The sequence below is a fragment of the Triturus cristatus genome, chromosome 6, assembly GCF_964204655.1.
Source record: "Triturus cristatus chromosome 6, aTriCri1.1, whole genome shotgun sequence".
NCBI lineage: Eukaryota > Metazoa > Chordata > Amphibia > Caudata > Salamandridae > Triturus > Triturus cristatus.
Window position 1 is genome coordinate 891,045,531 of NC_140589.1, and position 15,358 is coordinate 891,060,888.

Below are 15,358 nucleotides of genomic sequence, written 5' to 3' on the forward strand. Positions count from 1 at the left end.
TCGACTTATATTGTGATCTCTTTTAAAACCAATTTTTATTATGTGATATCTGTATGTTTTTATCCGCTTTTATGATTTTTTAAATCATTAATCGAATAAAGCTGTGATTGAATTGAATTGATTGCACCAAGCCCAAAGTCTCTAATCCAGCCACCATTGCCCCTAAGGCAACTGTTCCCCCTAGTACAGCTACAATTGGTGGTGGTAATACTCAGTATAAGGGTGTAGTAGGGTTAACCCTGGGCTCTGAGATGGACTCTGGCCTAGTCAGAGTTCCAACTCAGGCTGTCCTGATCTGTGATGGAGGCATGGACATGTCCCCCTTTGTGAGTCCCAGTAACTTGGACAAATACAGACAGCAGCCTTTAATTAAGGGAAAAGAGCTTTGGCATTCAGGGACGCAGAAGCAAGTGTCACAATGGCGACAAAAGATCTTGTGGATCCTTGGCAGATTATACCTGGTGAAATGTACCAATTGACCAATGCTAGCAATGTCAGGACAGACCATTCCTTGGCAGCTGTAAATTTTTCCTTCGGAGGGGTAGCTGGCCTCAAAAAGGATGTGGTAAGTGCCGACCTCCCTGTTGAATGCTAGCATGGCAATGATCTAGAAACTTCAGCTTCGGCTGAAGTGGAGCTCAGGACATATACAGAGATGATAGGATCCCTGAACATGTATTTACTGTGACCAGGTCACAGGCCTAAATGTCTAAAACTGATCAGACCCTGGATTCTGGAAGAATGGACCAGGTGCCTCCCAAGAGGAGGAGCAGTAGGGTTAAGGCAGTGCCTTCCCCCCGACTCAGAAAACAGATTAGCCTCCTGAGGGAGATGATCTTGGACCTGAAGAAGGAACTGTCCCAGAGGAGCTTGAACCTGACCAGGTTGAGTTCTTGGGGACAGGGGGCCCTTCCAGGGCAGATCCAGGAGCAGCAAAACTGCCCCTCTCTTGAACCCCTCAGAAAGCAAGCTGCTGATGAGGCTGCTGGGAATGCTAGTGGCACTCATAAAATGTATTGGGATGATGGACTCCTATATTCAGAGAGTAGAGACCCCAAGCCTGGTGCTTCCAGGAGGTTGGTAATACCTTTGAAGTTTAGGGGCTTCCTACTGACACTAGCCCGTGATATTTCCCTAGCAGGACACTTGGGCCATAACAAGACTTGGGACAGAATTGTTCCTCACTTTCATTGGCCCCACATGTCTGAAGACACCAAGGAGTTTTGTCGCTCCTGTGTCACCTGTCAAGCCAGTGGCAAGGCAGGTGGAACCACAAAGGGCCCCCTGATACCATTACCTGTGGTGGGGGTTCCCTTTGAGAGGGTTGGGATTGACATAGTTGGTCCCATGGATCCTCAAACAGCATCTGGGCTAGGCCTGGGCTAAATTTCCGTTCCGCTCGCGGAAATTGCGATAATTTGACATTTTCGCGTTCTGCGGAGAGCGCGAAAATGTCAAAATTTCCGCATTCCGCAGCTTAGCGATAATTTGTTTCTTGCTCGCGCTGTAAAATAATACATTCTTGCGCGCGCGCGATCGCCTTACCTGAATCCCCGCGTTCGCCGACAAGTTTTCCCGATCCGGTCGCGTTCTCCACGAGATGTTGGATTGTTGGTAGCCATTTGCGCTGTCTCGCGACAGTTCATGCCCGCAGTAATGTCATTGGTCGCGCGATCACGTCTTTCTTCTCGCAATCATGCACAACGAGAAGAGTGAAAACAAGATGGCCGCGCCTGCGAGCAACCACATGGGTAAGTTGGCAAACCGCGACCACGCAGAAAATACCGCGAACGGGCGGGAAAAAAACTTCCGCATCTTTGCGATATTTCCGCGTGTTTGCGGAAATTTTTTACATTTTCGCGATAATTTGCGAAAGTCACTTTCACAAATTCCGCCCACCCCTAATCTGGGCACAGATTTATCCTGGTGGTGGTGGACCATGCCACTAAGTACCCAGAAGTCATTTCCCTTAGGACCACTACAGCACCTGTGGTGGCAAGAGCCATGGGTATATTCTCAAGAGTGGGTTTCCCTAATGAGGTAGTATCTGACAGGGATGCAAACTTCATGTCTAGTTACTTGACTACAATGTGGAAGGAGTGTGGAGTGAATTACAAATTCACCACACCCTATCACCCACAATGCAATGGTTTAGTTGAAAGATTCAAAAAAACTTTAAAGGACATGATTAGGCTGTCCGGTTTTAGGTTTAAACCTATAATAACTGATAAAACCCCACCGGAAGGAAAATAGCCCTCACCAGTGTAAACATATAAACAGTGAAAAAAAACCTGCTCAACCACAAACTAAATGCCATTCAAAGAAAGGAATAGAAGAGTGAAAGAGTCATTTGTATTTCTTCCTGAAGGGGTCAGTACAGTGTAACTTTGTTATATAAGGTAGCAGTAAGAAAGACTGGGCTAACATTATTCTGCCTGAATTTTGTTGTTCAGGGATGACACTAAAATAGTGTTTCTTCTTCCTTTTTTCAGTTTTGTGGTCTTTGCTCCAAAGATACAGGGGTTAGAAGCATATTTTACGTTTGTTTATTTATTTTATAAACTTTAAAGAATCAGGAAATATCAAAATCATATTTGATTTTTGGCTATGTTTGAGTCTTTAACTGATGGGAAAAATATAGGTTTCATAAGAATCTTTCCTAATATATGCCATCACATTTACCCACAGAGAATGGGTAAAAACCCTTAATACACCAGCCCACTTTTCAAGTGAGTCAGTATTGATATTGGTTAATTCCCAAACACCCCAGGCTTTAAACATTCAATGCAAGATATAGTGACAATTATAAGTGAAAAGAGTGCAGTCACAAAGCATCTGGGATACTGGTGAAAACATGACATCAGAGTTTTGGAAAACATGGAACGCAGTGTCATTTGGAATGCTGCTGCAAAACGTTTTACCAAGTTCAACAAGGATTGGAGTGATTTTATTTGTATTTGAAGTGATTCAGCTACATATATGAAAAAGTTGTGTGATGACCTGTCAAAATCGATACCTGAGCTGAAGTGCTTCCCTGTAAGAGATCCTTGCCACTTGTTAGATGGTATGCGGAAAGCATCTTTACAATCTACAGAGCTAATGAATAATTCAATTGACTTTTTAGTCTATTCTGGTGCAGTGTTTTGTTATGCACGGACACTAAAACACAAATAATTCTCATTTTGGGCTTTGTGTGGCATCAACGAAAGAGTCATCCCAACTGTGTCACTTAGCTGGTGGTTCTCAATCCTAGAGGCCATGAATGCTATATTATCCATGTGGCAACCGTTTACAGGACTTTTGCTGAGTGATGAAATGTGAAGAAATTTGAGGATCTTTGGTCACATATTGATAATGATTTGAAAAAAAGTACACTCTTCAACATTAGATTTTTATAGAAAAGAATGACTGCTGTAGTGGACATAATAAAAGAGTTTGAAAACACCCTTGTCTACCATGTGTTCAGCATTATTGGTGTAGATGTGAAACATCTCCTTGAGAGTAGGCTGGGCGACACTTTTAGTGACTTTAGCGCTGCATCATATTCGATGTCAGAGTGCTTGCCACTTGGTAAGCAAAGAACTGTTGAGGAGCAATTCAGGAACTTTTATTTTACAATGTATGAGAAATAGCCCTTCACCAACCATGGCATTTGAAGTCAATGAGGCCTCACTGTGGTGCTCTGCACAGGTTATATATCCCTTCACTAAAGGGAAGTTTTCTCCGGAGTTTCAAAAGTGCTGTCTCATTTTTGACTGCTTCATTAACTCTGAGGGCATATGCATCCAGTTCCACACATATGTTGCAGAACGTGTCACAGCGAATCACAATCTTCAGGTGCATCATTATTGGCATGGAAAGCTATGTCAGTGGCCAGAGTTAGCAAATTGTATACTGGCTATTTTGGCGTTGCCTGTCTCAACTGCCAATGTTAAGAGGGCCTTTTCAAAGGTAAAAGTTTACATGGGAAGGAAAGAGCAAGTGTGTATGACCAAAGTCTCACGAAGAAGTATTGTATGGTTAACAACGATAAGTTTGACTTGTAAAAATGTATTTGGACCTCATTTACACTGTACGTACACTGTCTATATACCATGCACTATCAGTGCAGAAAGCAAGGAATAATAAAAGCAAAAAGTTCCATAAACACCCAAAAAACATAGTTTCTGTTGTTTTTAATGGCATGAAAATGTGTAACCACTGATAACCACTGTTTTTCTAAGGTATTGAAATCACTTGAAAACACTGAAAAAACACCACCAGAATTTACCCAAAATAGAAACTGAAAACAGGAAAGCCTAGGCAAGATCAAAGGACTCCCAGAGAAGCTTAGGCGCAGATGGGACATCCTTTTGCTCTGCCTTTTGTTTGCCTACAGGGAGGTGCCTCAAAAGTGGGTTGTTACAGCCGTTTTGAACTTTTGTTTGGCCATCCTGTTAGGGGTCCTTTGTGTCGGGTGAAGGAGGGATGTGAGTTACCTCTCAAACCCCCTAAACAGGACATAGTGGACTATGCACTTGGTCTCCGCTCAAGGATGGCTGAGTATATGAAAAAGGCAACTAAAAACCTTGGGGCTAGCCAGGAATTGCAAAAGGCCTGGCATGGCCAAAAGGCTGTGATGACTGTTTACCAGCCAGGGCAGAAGGTGTGGGTGTTGGAGCCTGTGGCCCCAGCAGCCCTCCAAGATAAATGGAGTGGCCCCCATACAATTGTTGAACAGAAGGGGGAGGTTACCTACTTGGTAGACCTTGGAACCCCCAGGAGTCCCCATAGGGTACTTCATGTCAACAGACTAAAACCATATGTTGACAGGGCAGACATGGGCTTGCTCATGGCTACTGATGCGGGACAGGAAGAAGAGAGTGACCCACTCCCTGACCTGCTCTCTCAGAACCCCGATGATGGATCAGTAGATGGTGTAGCCTTGGCAGGCAGCCTCACTGTCCAGCAGCAAACTGACTGCAGAAAACTTCTCAGCCAAGACATATGTTTTCTCTGACTCCAAGTCAGATTACCTGGTGCACTCATGAAGTGGACACTGGGGACAGTCTGTCTGTGAAGAATAAGACCTACAGGCAACCTGATCATGTCAGGGACTGTATAAGGACAGAAATACAAAAGATACTGGATTTGGGAGTCATTGAACCCTCAGATAGCCCTTGGACTAGTCCAGTAGTCCTGGTGCCTAAACCTCACACCAAAGATGGTAAGAGAGAGATGAGGTTCTGTGTGGATTACAGGGGTCTCAATGCAGTCACCAGAACTGATGCCCATCCCAAGGGCAGATGAGCTGATAGATACTTTGGCCTCAGCCAAGTTTCTAAGCACATTTGACTTGACAGCTGGCCAATGGCAGATCAGACTAGCTGATGATGCAAAGCCTAAGACAGCATTTTCTACCCCTAGTGGGAACTATCAATTTGTGATAATGCCCTTTGGTTTGAAGAATAAACCTGCCACTTTCCAAAGGTTGGTGAATCAAGTCCTTACAGGCCTGGAATCTTATAGTGCAGCATATCTTGATAATATTGCTGTCTTTAGCTCCACCTGGGAGGATCACCTGGTCCACCTAAGGAATGTTTTGGAGACCCTGCAAAAGGCAGGCCTAACTATCAAGGCTACTAAGTGCCAGATAGGGCAGAGTCAGGTTGTGTACCTGGGCCACCTTGTAGGACTGGGTTGCTCCCATTACCCAGACTCAGGTGAGAGCATTCTTAGGCCTGACTGGGTATTATAGAAGATTTGTAAAAGGTTATGGATCCATTGTGACTCCATTGAATGACCTTAATTCCAAGAAAATGCCCAAGAAAGTTCAGTGGACAGCTAGCTGTCAAAAGGCATTAGATGACCTGAAGCAGGCCATGTGCACTGCTCCCATTTTGCAAAGTCCTGATTACTCCAAGAAGTTCATTGTTTAAACAGATGCATCTGATTTGGGGGTAGGGGATGTACTGTCACAGTTGCATGATGAAGGTCAGGATCAGCCAGTAGTTTTCATAAGCAGAAGGCTGACCCCAGAGAGAAACGTTGGTCAGCCATTGAGAGGGAGGCCTTTGCTGTGGTTAGGGCTCTGAAGAAGTTGAGGCCATACTTGTTTGGTACTCACTTCATTGTTCAGACAGACCAAAAGCCCCTCTTATGGCTAAAACAGATGAAGGGTGAAAACCCCAAACTTTTAAGGTGGTCCATTTCCCTACAGGGGATGGACTATACAGTGGAACATAGACCTGGGAGTAACCATGCCAATGCAGATGGACCCTCCAGATATCTTCACTTAGAACATGAAGACTCAACTGTTCAAGGTTAGTTTAATGTCCCTGCATGGGGGGGGGGGGTGTAGGAGAGTAGGATCTGCTTCTTATGGTTACCCCCACTTTTTGCTGATGTAACACTGTTTTTCGACTTTAGTCTGGCTGGGGCCCTGCTATTCAGGAACCCGGCCTAGCTGCTTCCTCTCTAAATTGATTCGTAGTACCTTAGGTACACAACAGATTGGGTTCTGAGGTGCCCTTCTAAGTCCCTAGTATATGGTATACTACGTACCCAGGGCATAGGTACCCCAGAGGCCTACCAGGGGCTGCAGCATGTATTATGCCACCCCTGGGAAGCCCTCCAAAATGACACCACATGTCTGCTACTGCAGCCTGGGTGAGGTGGTGCATGCACCCCTTACTGAGATATAGGTTCACTATATCTCACCTATCACTGCACATATAAACCTATCAGTCACCCCTATTGCAGGCCTTATCAATCCTGAAGGCAGGGTGCTTGGGTTTGTGTGAGAGGGTGCCCATGCATGAGCAGAGCCCCTCTGCAGCCTTCAGAATCTCTTCTCCGGGGTTGTCTGTGATGCAGCCTGACCATATACTCTTAAGTGCATTATAACCAAATGGTAAATGCTAACTTTGGACTGGCTGCACAGAAACATGTCGTGTTTGGTGTCAAACACCTGGGAATCATACCCCCACACCAGTAACTGGTGTGGGAGTATGACCCTACCCTTCTAGTGGGAGAGACATGACAGCACCGGTATACCTGGTACTAGCTTAAAAGAGCCCTGGCATCACAAAATGGATGCTGCAGCCACAGACACAGGTCTGGCCTCCTGCTGCTGACAAAAACTCTGGCAGGGGAGGCCTGGACAATAGGTTTCCTGTCACAGGGAGGTGTTATCACCTCCCAGACAGGCCTTAGTGGATTCGGGCTGGGTGGGAGCACTCCAGGAGTGCTTTGAAGTCCTGCACTGGGGGCACATTTGGTGTCCCTGTGCATAGTCAGCTCAAACCGGTTGCAGGGGCTACCAGCCCCTGGTCTGGAGTGAAACTGGACAAAGGAAATGGGTGTAGCCACCCTTCTTTCCAAACCCTCCCATAGGTGGGTCCCCTGAGTTAGTCCAACCCCTTCCTTGGGTATAAAGAAGGAACCTCTGTAACCAGAACTTTAGATATTCCTGGACGAAACTCTGAAACTGAATCCTGGACTTCGACAATCTGTTCAATGCCAGATGACTGAAGAATCTCCATTGGGGTAAAGGAGTTACTCCCCTGCTTGGCAGGCACCAAAGACGCATCTGTCCGGTCTGCATCTCCGAAGCTCCCGCTGGACACTGAAGACTTTGCAACACCAGAGATGGATTTACAGACTTCCCAGAGGCCGAACCAAGTCCCCAACAAGGCTGAGACCCATAGCCCTCGTGGGTACCGTGGAACTGAAACCCCCGGACATCGTGCACATTTGCAAGTGCATCAGCTTCCCGACAACTCTCGAGGCTGTGCATTGGGTTACTTATAGGCCAGACCCCGAGCACCTTTTGCACCGAAGATTGTGGGCCTACACTCCACGAATGTTCCGTGAGCCTGCTCTTTGCATTCACGCTCAAGGTACTTTTGCGATCCCTGATCCGTTAACTGGTGGGTCCCTGTGAAGGCAACTCTTACTTTAATTGGGCTTCCCTGGTTGCTACAGATGTGCCCTGACTCTCCATCACTTGGGGAGTCCCCAGAACTTTGCTGGTCCGCACCAAAGCATCTTTCTCCTTTCTGCGTGGGTTTCTGTTGCCAAGGCTTGTTGTGTCCAATCCGGGGACTGATGCTCCAGCACTCGACATCCTTTGTGGGGCAGCTCGAATCCAGCTGCTGGTTGTCCTCAACGCCTCCTGGTCCTCGTGGCTGAAGAGTCAAGCTTCACCTCTTCACACCTGAAACACCCGACATCGGTGGGCATTTGTCTATCGTGCCCTTGGTCACTGGCAAGTGACCCAGACTCTGTCCCCTATGCTTTCAGGTTCTTCACATCTCCGATCTAGGCTTGGATCTCTTTGGACACTTTGCCTCTTCCCAGCAGCAGCACTTCTTCGCAAGCTGCCATTGAAAACGACGATGCGACCCAACACCATTTGACACCTATGCACCCGGCTTCCCTGGGTGAGGTAACTCGAGTACTCCGGTGCTCCCATGGGTGTTGACCCTAGAACTGCCTAAGTCCAAGAGAGTTTGGTCCTAGTCCATTTCTAAGTGTCCTTTAACTTATAAAAAAATCTATCCGCGACTTTCCCCATAGAAGCTAACAGGAGCTCCCGGCTGTGTTCTCACACTGCACACGGCCCCCTTGGGTCCCCTGTGTCACTACCTTAGGTGGTTCCTTGGGGTTCCAGCGATTCTACAGGCTCTAGGCCTTGTGTCTAGTCAAGTCGTGGTTCTTATACCACTTTCTTAGTATATGGTTTGGTCCGCCCCTAGGGCCTAACGTGTATTGTGCTATTTCACTATATTATTTGAAGTGTTACTTATGTGCTTTTGCCGCTAGCCTCATAAAGAGACTAGTAGGGTGTGTTTAGGAATAAGTACATATATTTTATATATATACCTGGTGTGGTCTCCTTTCATTTAGCCACTCAAGAGATTATAGACTGGTAAAACAAGCTGCTTTACATTCCTACAAGACTTAGCCTGAAGGCTGCTCTCCATAGCTACCACTAGGATAGCTTTCAATAAAGGTTGTCTTTAACCTATCATCAATAAGGGGTTGTTTGGACTTTTGCAAGGTGCCCACTATAACTAGTGGACAGCATATACCAGACCAATTTTTCACACCCTCCACATCATGCAGCCCCGCTAGGCAGGTCACCAGGTCTCACTTTTGATGCTGAGTCTTGATTTAGCCATGGCAGAGGACATACCAGTTCACAGGGCATCATCACAGGCTACACACCCGCTCAGCCCTTGAGGTGCCACTAATTCTGTGACCCGCAAGGCCACGCCACGTGGCGGTAGGCCCCCGCTGTCCGCTGGCTCAAGCCTACACTACAGTCCAGCAGGGCACACAAAACCTGAACAGACCGGACCGCCGGGATGGGGCATCATCGCAGGCTGCACACCCGCTCAGCACTTACGGTGCCCCTACCTCAGTGCACCAAAAGTAACCATCCCGTGGTGGTGTGCCTGTGCCGGCCGCAGAGTATCTGGTGCCACCAAGTCTGTGTCACGCAAGTCATGGACCCTATATGATTGGGTATTGTGGTGCGGAAGCCATCATGTTATCTCCAGGCCTGAGAAATGTGATGTCGCAGGCCCCTGGGCCCTCATGCCTACATGCACACCACACAGATACACCAGAGAGAGGTTGGAAATGGCATCGAGCACGTGCGCCCATCCCTTTTAATTGGCAGGGTCACATGTGCTGTGATGCGTATGCTTGATGGGTGTGGTGTGGGTGTACACCAGCCGTTAGGGAGTGGCTGTGGCAACTTGACAATGAAACCTGTGAGTAGCAGATCCCTACAGGGAAGACCTGGGACATGTAGCGTTGTCGTCGTCCCCTGTAAGCGTAAGCGGAGTGGGCTGGCCTGGCGTATGCCAGTCCAGCGTAAGGGTTTGAACAATGACCCTGGGGCTCTGGGCGTTGTTCCGTACGGGGCTGTACAAAGAAGTAACAAATGCATGTGTCGCTGTTGTTGCGACGGCGCTAGCCTGACAACATTCAGCAATGTGTCACCCCGTGACCCAAGTCCAACGACATGAGCCACATAGACGTAAGAGGAATTCACTGACGCTACATTCGTCCATACTACTACACTTGAAAGACCATAGACACGACACATATGTGTGATTCGGAATGTTTAATGCACATTCAGTGGAGTGTTGCATCTGCAGCAGTACAGGGTCATGCAAATCCCACTTTACAATGTTGGCCTGGGAAGGAACAGCCAGAGTCCTTCAGGGAATGACAAGTCCAAAGGGAGGGGAAGAGTTCAGTCCACAGTCTGGTAGCTGTGTCATCAAACAGAATATGGCAGTCCATTGCGAGGTACAAGGTGAGTGTCGCAGAGTGTATCGGGGGACAGTGTAAGGTGATGATGCAGAGTGCAGAACCATGCTGAAACCGGCCATATTGCGGAGATGAATGCTACAGTTTTCTCCGTACCAGTAAGGCGGTTTCATCCGCATCTTCGTCCTCTGCTGTCTCATGTGCCTCCCTTGTGGGTGGTGCTGGCCTTTCTCCTGCACTGTGTGGAAGTGACACCTCAGGAGCCAGAGGTGGAATGTCTGCTGCACTGTGTGGCACTGACACTTTAGGGAGCAGAGATGTGGATGTAGTGGTAGCAGCAGCATGCATCGGCGCCAGGCCTTGTGGCAGCAATGCTATGAGGATGGTTTTGAGGTCATTGGGGAACCCAGCTACCTCTTGCTGGTGTGCAGCCGTGGCAGCCTCTCTTTCCACATTGGCCTGCTCCATGGTCTCCATGAGCCTCCACATGAGTCCAAACTCCCGGGGGAGCTCGCTGGAGCCACTCTAACTAGACAGTCATTCTTGTCTCAGGGTCAGGACTCTGGCGATGTCAGCCATGGTGCGTTGGAGAGCTTGGAGCGGACTGTGGGTGTCCGTTAGGGACTGTGAGTGGTCCCTAATGGGACTTAGACACCCACGTATGGCATCTAGTTTGTCTGCCATGCGGTCAAAGCCCACCCGCACCTGTTCAGCCAGCTGCTCCTTGCATCCCAACACACAGCATTGGAAGGCCATGTGTTCTTCGTGAGGCTCCTGGGAGGCTGCCGTGGTGGTGGGTGCTGCCTGCTGTGTGGTCTGTGCAGGGGGTGGGGTGTTCCTGTTGCAGCTGGGCTGCCCTGCTCCTGGAGGTGGGCTGCAGAGACTGTCAATGAACTCTTTGAGGGCGTCGGAGTCGAAGCTGTGGTGGTCCTCTATGTCATTAGAGAAGAGAAGTTCGGGCTGCTCTGCAGGAGGTGTTAATTGTCCCTCTGCAATGTGAATGGGAGATGCAGTTTGACAATGTGTTCACATGTATGTTGTTAGATTGTTCATGTTCACATACAGACTGCATGACTGTGTTCATCGTGCCTGTTTTGGTGGGGCTGCCTATTTGCTGCGGGACAGTGGATATTTCGACAACATCATGGATGTGTGTTTGAACTTGTACATTGTCTACTCACATTTCCCTGCAATACCACTTGTGATTGACCAGTGTTTACACCCAGTAGGCGCCAGTTGTGTCCTGTGTTCTGTTGTGGATGTGTTGCGGTTTGTGCCACTTTGTTGTCAGTGTTGATGTGCTCTGCATGTTATGTGTGTGTGCTGTATGGGGGGCCCTGCTGCTCTGTTTTGCTGCCCCTTATCCCTTTCATGCGGTGTGCCTTTGACTTCTGTGTTTGTTCAGTGCTGACATGTAGCATACTTGGGTACATTGTTCTCTTGGTCTGGGGCATGGTTTGTCCGCAGATGTGCTCAGCTCAATTGTGCATGTGTGCCATTGAGCCCATCTCCCCCCGTCCCCCCAGTCCTTGGTCGTTACTCACCCTGGTGCAGTTGTGTCTGGTCACGTTGAGCAGTATCCAGTCCCCCGACTCCAGCCACCGTCTCCCCACTGATGACTGTGGACACCATTTTCTCCATGTCGTCCAGCTCCTCCTGTGGCGCAGGACTCCCACCAACCTTCCGGTTGTTGGCGAGTTTCAGCTTGGTTTTGCGCATTACGTCATTCCAGTTACTCTTGACCTCTTCCATTGTCCTCTTCAGCACTCCAACTGCATTCACCTTGTCCACGATGGACTGCCATAGTCCGTCCATCTTTCGTTGCCAATGACACAGTGGAGGTGACAAACAGTTGTTGATGGTGTTCGACCACCTCCGTTATCAGGATCCTGTTTTCCTGCGGACTGAAGTGCTTCTTCCTACTCTTCTTGTCCTTGCCCTTCCCTGACCTCGAGGTCCCAGGCAGGTCCTCAGGGGGGCTTGTGGGGTTCTGGTTCTCCTCCGTACTTGCTCTGGCAACATCCAGTGTGCTTGGCTGTTGTTTGGCATTTGTTTGTCAGTTTTTATTCTACTTTTATGGTGATTTTTCCCACCTGCCACATGTGAATTGCAGGCCTGTGGCTGGTTTTTGCAGATTTTTATATCGCGATTGGCCTCATCGCTGCTTTTTTTGCATTTGCATTTTTGCGGCATGGGGTTGATTTTAACGCAGTCAGTTGACGCGTTATCTGGGGAATATTGCATGGTGCCGCCATGTTGAGAATGCTTTATTAACACGGTGTAATTTTCCCACGATAGACTGCGATGTTGGAAGTTGCCTTAGGTTACTTTTGCGATGGTTATCACACGTTCTTGAGAATATACCTTGTTGTTTTTAACGCATGGATTATGTTATTTGATTTTAGCTGACACATATAGTGGTGGTTTTCTTTCCGTTGTATAAACGATGGAGGGGTATTCATCATAATAATAATAATAGAGAATAAGTTCGTATTGTTGAGGCATCCCAAAAGTGATGCTATACTTTTTGTTTACAGATACCCGACCACTCACCTTTACAGATTCCAAAAAGGGTGGTCCTGATGAAAGTGGATAAAGTTTACAATTTCCACTGAAAAGTGCGTTGACCTGGTTGCTGTTCAACCCCAGCCTGCAACATAATCATAGATATCATATGAAGTGTTCTCTCTGTCACTTTCAACGGTGTATGCCAATTTAGGCTGGAAAGTGTATGTATGTGATGTGTGTTTGTTAGTGCAGTGTTGTGTGAGAGGTCAGGATGATTGTGTGGTTGAATTATGGGGATACGCCATATGTTCTAATATGCATGTAATTTTTATAGATTGTGATGATGCATTCAAACAAATGTGACATGTATGTCTAAATTGAACACATGTATGTACTCATGAATGTTTGGTGGTTTCATGAATATGTTTAAACTTTTGTACAATCAGAGAAATACTTACACAAAATTCACATACAAAATAAGAGTGAATTAAATATTATATTAAAATGAATAAAATCATACAAACAGATGTTTGATTTGTCTGTATAGCAGAGGGTAGCCCAAAGAGCTGTCATAAGCCTAAGGTGAAAGTATATAGGTCATGTGGGAACTTTTTTTCATTATTTTGTGGTTTGTTTCCCCGTTGCTCCCAGACTTACAACTTAACTTCAGGGGGTACCTTTTTCATCCTAACCATGTCTACAAGTTAACGGGAGCAAGATGCCTGGTGTTTGTAAATGGGACACTTAGAAATGGGATTACATTTAAATGATGAGTTTTATGGAATCCATTTAAACGTAAAGTTAACTCTTCAGTTTAATGTTCCCATTTGAAAGTGTCACCTTTACACACAGCAGAAATCTTGCTCCCAGTGGCTGGTAGACACAGTGCCATATTGATAACTGTAAAACACAGCCATTATTTTAAGTGGGAGAAATTTAAAGTGCAGAAAAATGCTCCATATCATGAACATTTTTGCAGAACGTTTTCTAGACTTAAAATGTTTCCCATTTAAAAAAAGTGTTCTTTGTTTGTAGTATACATGTAAATGTGCCACATATGATGAAAGGTATTCCAGTGCCACAAGTACATACAACATAGGCTCCCAGTCACCCATACACATTTATCCCATACATACGCAACACATGTCAATTTATATCCCTAAAGAGCACACTCTCACTGACCCACATGGCAGCCCTATCATAGTGCCCCTAGTGAAAGTATTTTGTTCAAAAGATAGAATGTGGTTCTATGGACATTAGGCTTAAAGTCATTGGAGCTGGGTGAGGCAGTGTCTGGTAACAATGCACAAGTTGCTTAGCCTGCAGTAGCTCACATTGATTTTCACTGACCAGAACTAGCTCTCACTACAGAAAAGGTTGGAGACCCATTGGCTAGATGGAGAGAGCTCTGCATGACCACATCATACAGTCTCCATCGTGCTTCCTCCCCTGTTCAGAGAACTGCTCTACCAACAAATCAAGTGCTGCTTAATCATAGAACTAACCTCAGGCTTCAATCCATACACAAATCTGGACACAAAATGTCTAATATATTTTGCCTCAATAATCTCAGTCCCACTTAACTGCTTAAATGCCTGCAACAATCTCTCATAATGAGCATGTATTGATTCTTTGGACTCTTGAGTTGTTCTGACAACCTTGACCCAATCAATCAATCTCAGTTCCACTATTGCAACCAAGACCAGCGCGGCTCTCCATGAGGTCTCCAAGCAATACCAGCACTTCTCTACGCCAACCGACCTATGCCGGCATGGCACACTAAGACAGCAATCTCACTCCTTGCAATAGCTCACTTTTTTTTACAATTTTCACGACTGCGTTCTTTCAGAAATTTTGCACAAAACAAATGCAAGCAACTTCAACAACTAACTTTGTCAGCTCCTCTAATGAAATTAGAGATTCTATCACACAAGAAACAGTTCGGACTAACACTTTCCAACCTAACGTGACATTCACTTCAAATGACACCTTGACCGGGGGGTCTCACTCATGCACTGAGATTCACTATACTGACTACACCTCACTATCACACAAAGATAAAGTCCCTATCTCAATATTGCTGTAAACGATGTCTCACGAACAGCAGTACAGCACAGCAGACAACTACATCAAGTGTCTTCTACACCAACAACTTATTGCCATGTAAGCATGTATTTATCCTGGGATTTTAGGCCACAATGGACCTGATAACCACTTTAACTTCTCTGCATTAGGTGCCACATTCACACATCAACTGAAACATCTCCGAAGAACACCTCACAATCAGGCAAAACCGCAAGCTAAGCTTAAGCAATTGCAACATGCAACCCTATTCATACTCACACCAACCTGCTGCAACTTGTTCCTGAACTGCTGGAACTCCATCAACCCTTTGGGCAAGCCATGGGCATTAGGGGTTTAGACTGGGCTTGGGTAGTTTCTGAATGGCACACCCTATCTCCCTCACTTCAGTGGCCACCATCCGACAAGCTACCAAGTTGATCCGGTGCTCTGGGCCAACCATCTTACCATTTGTCCTCTGATGAACCTTTCTCGTCATCTGAGAGGTGATGGGAGTTAATAT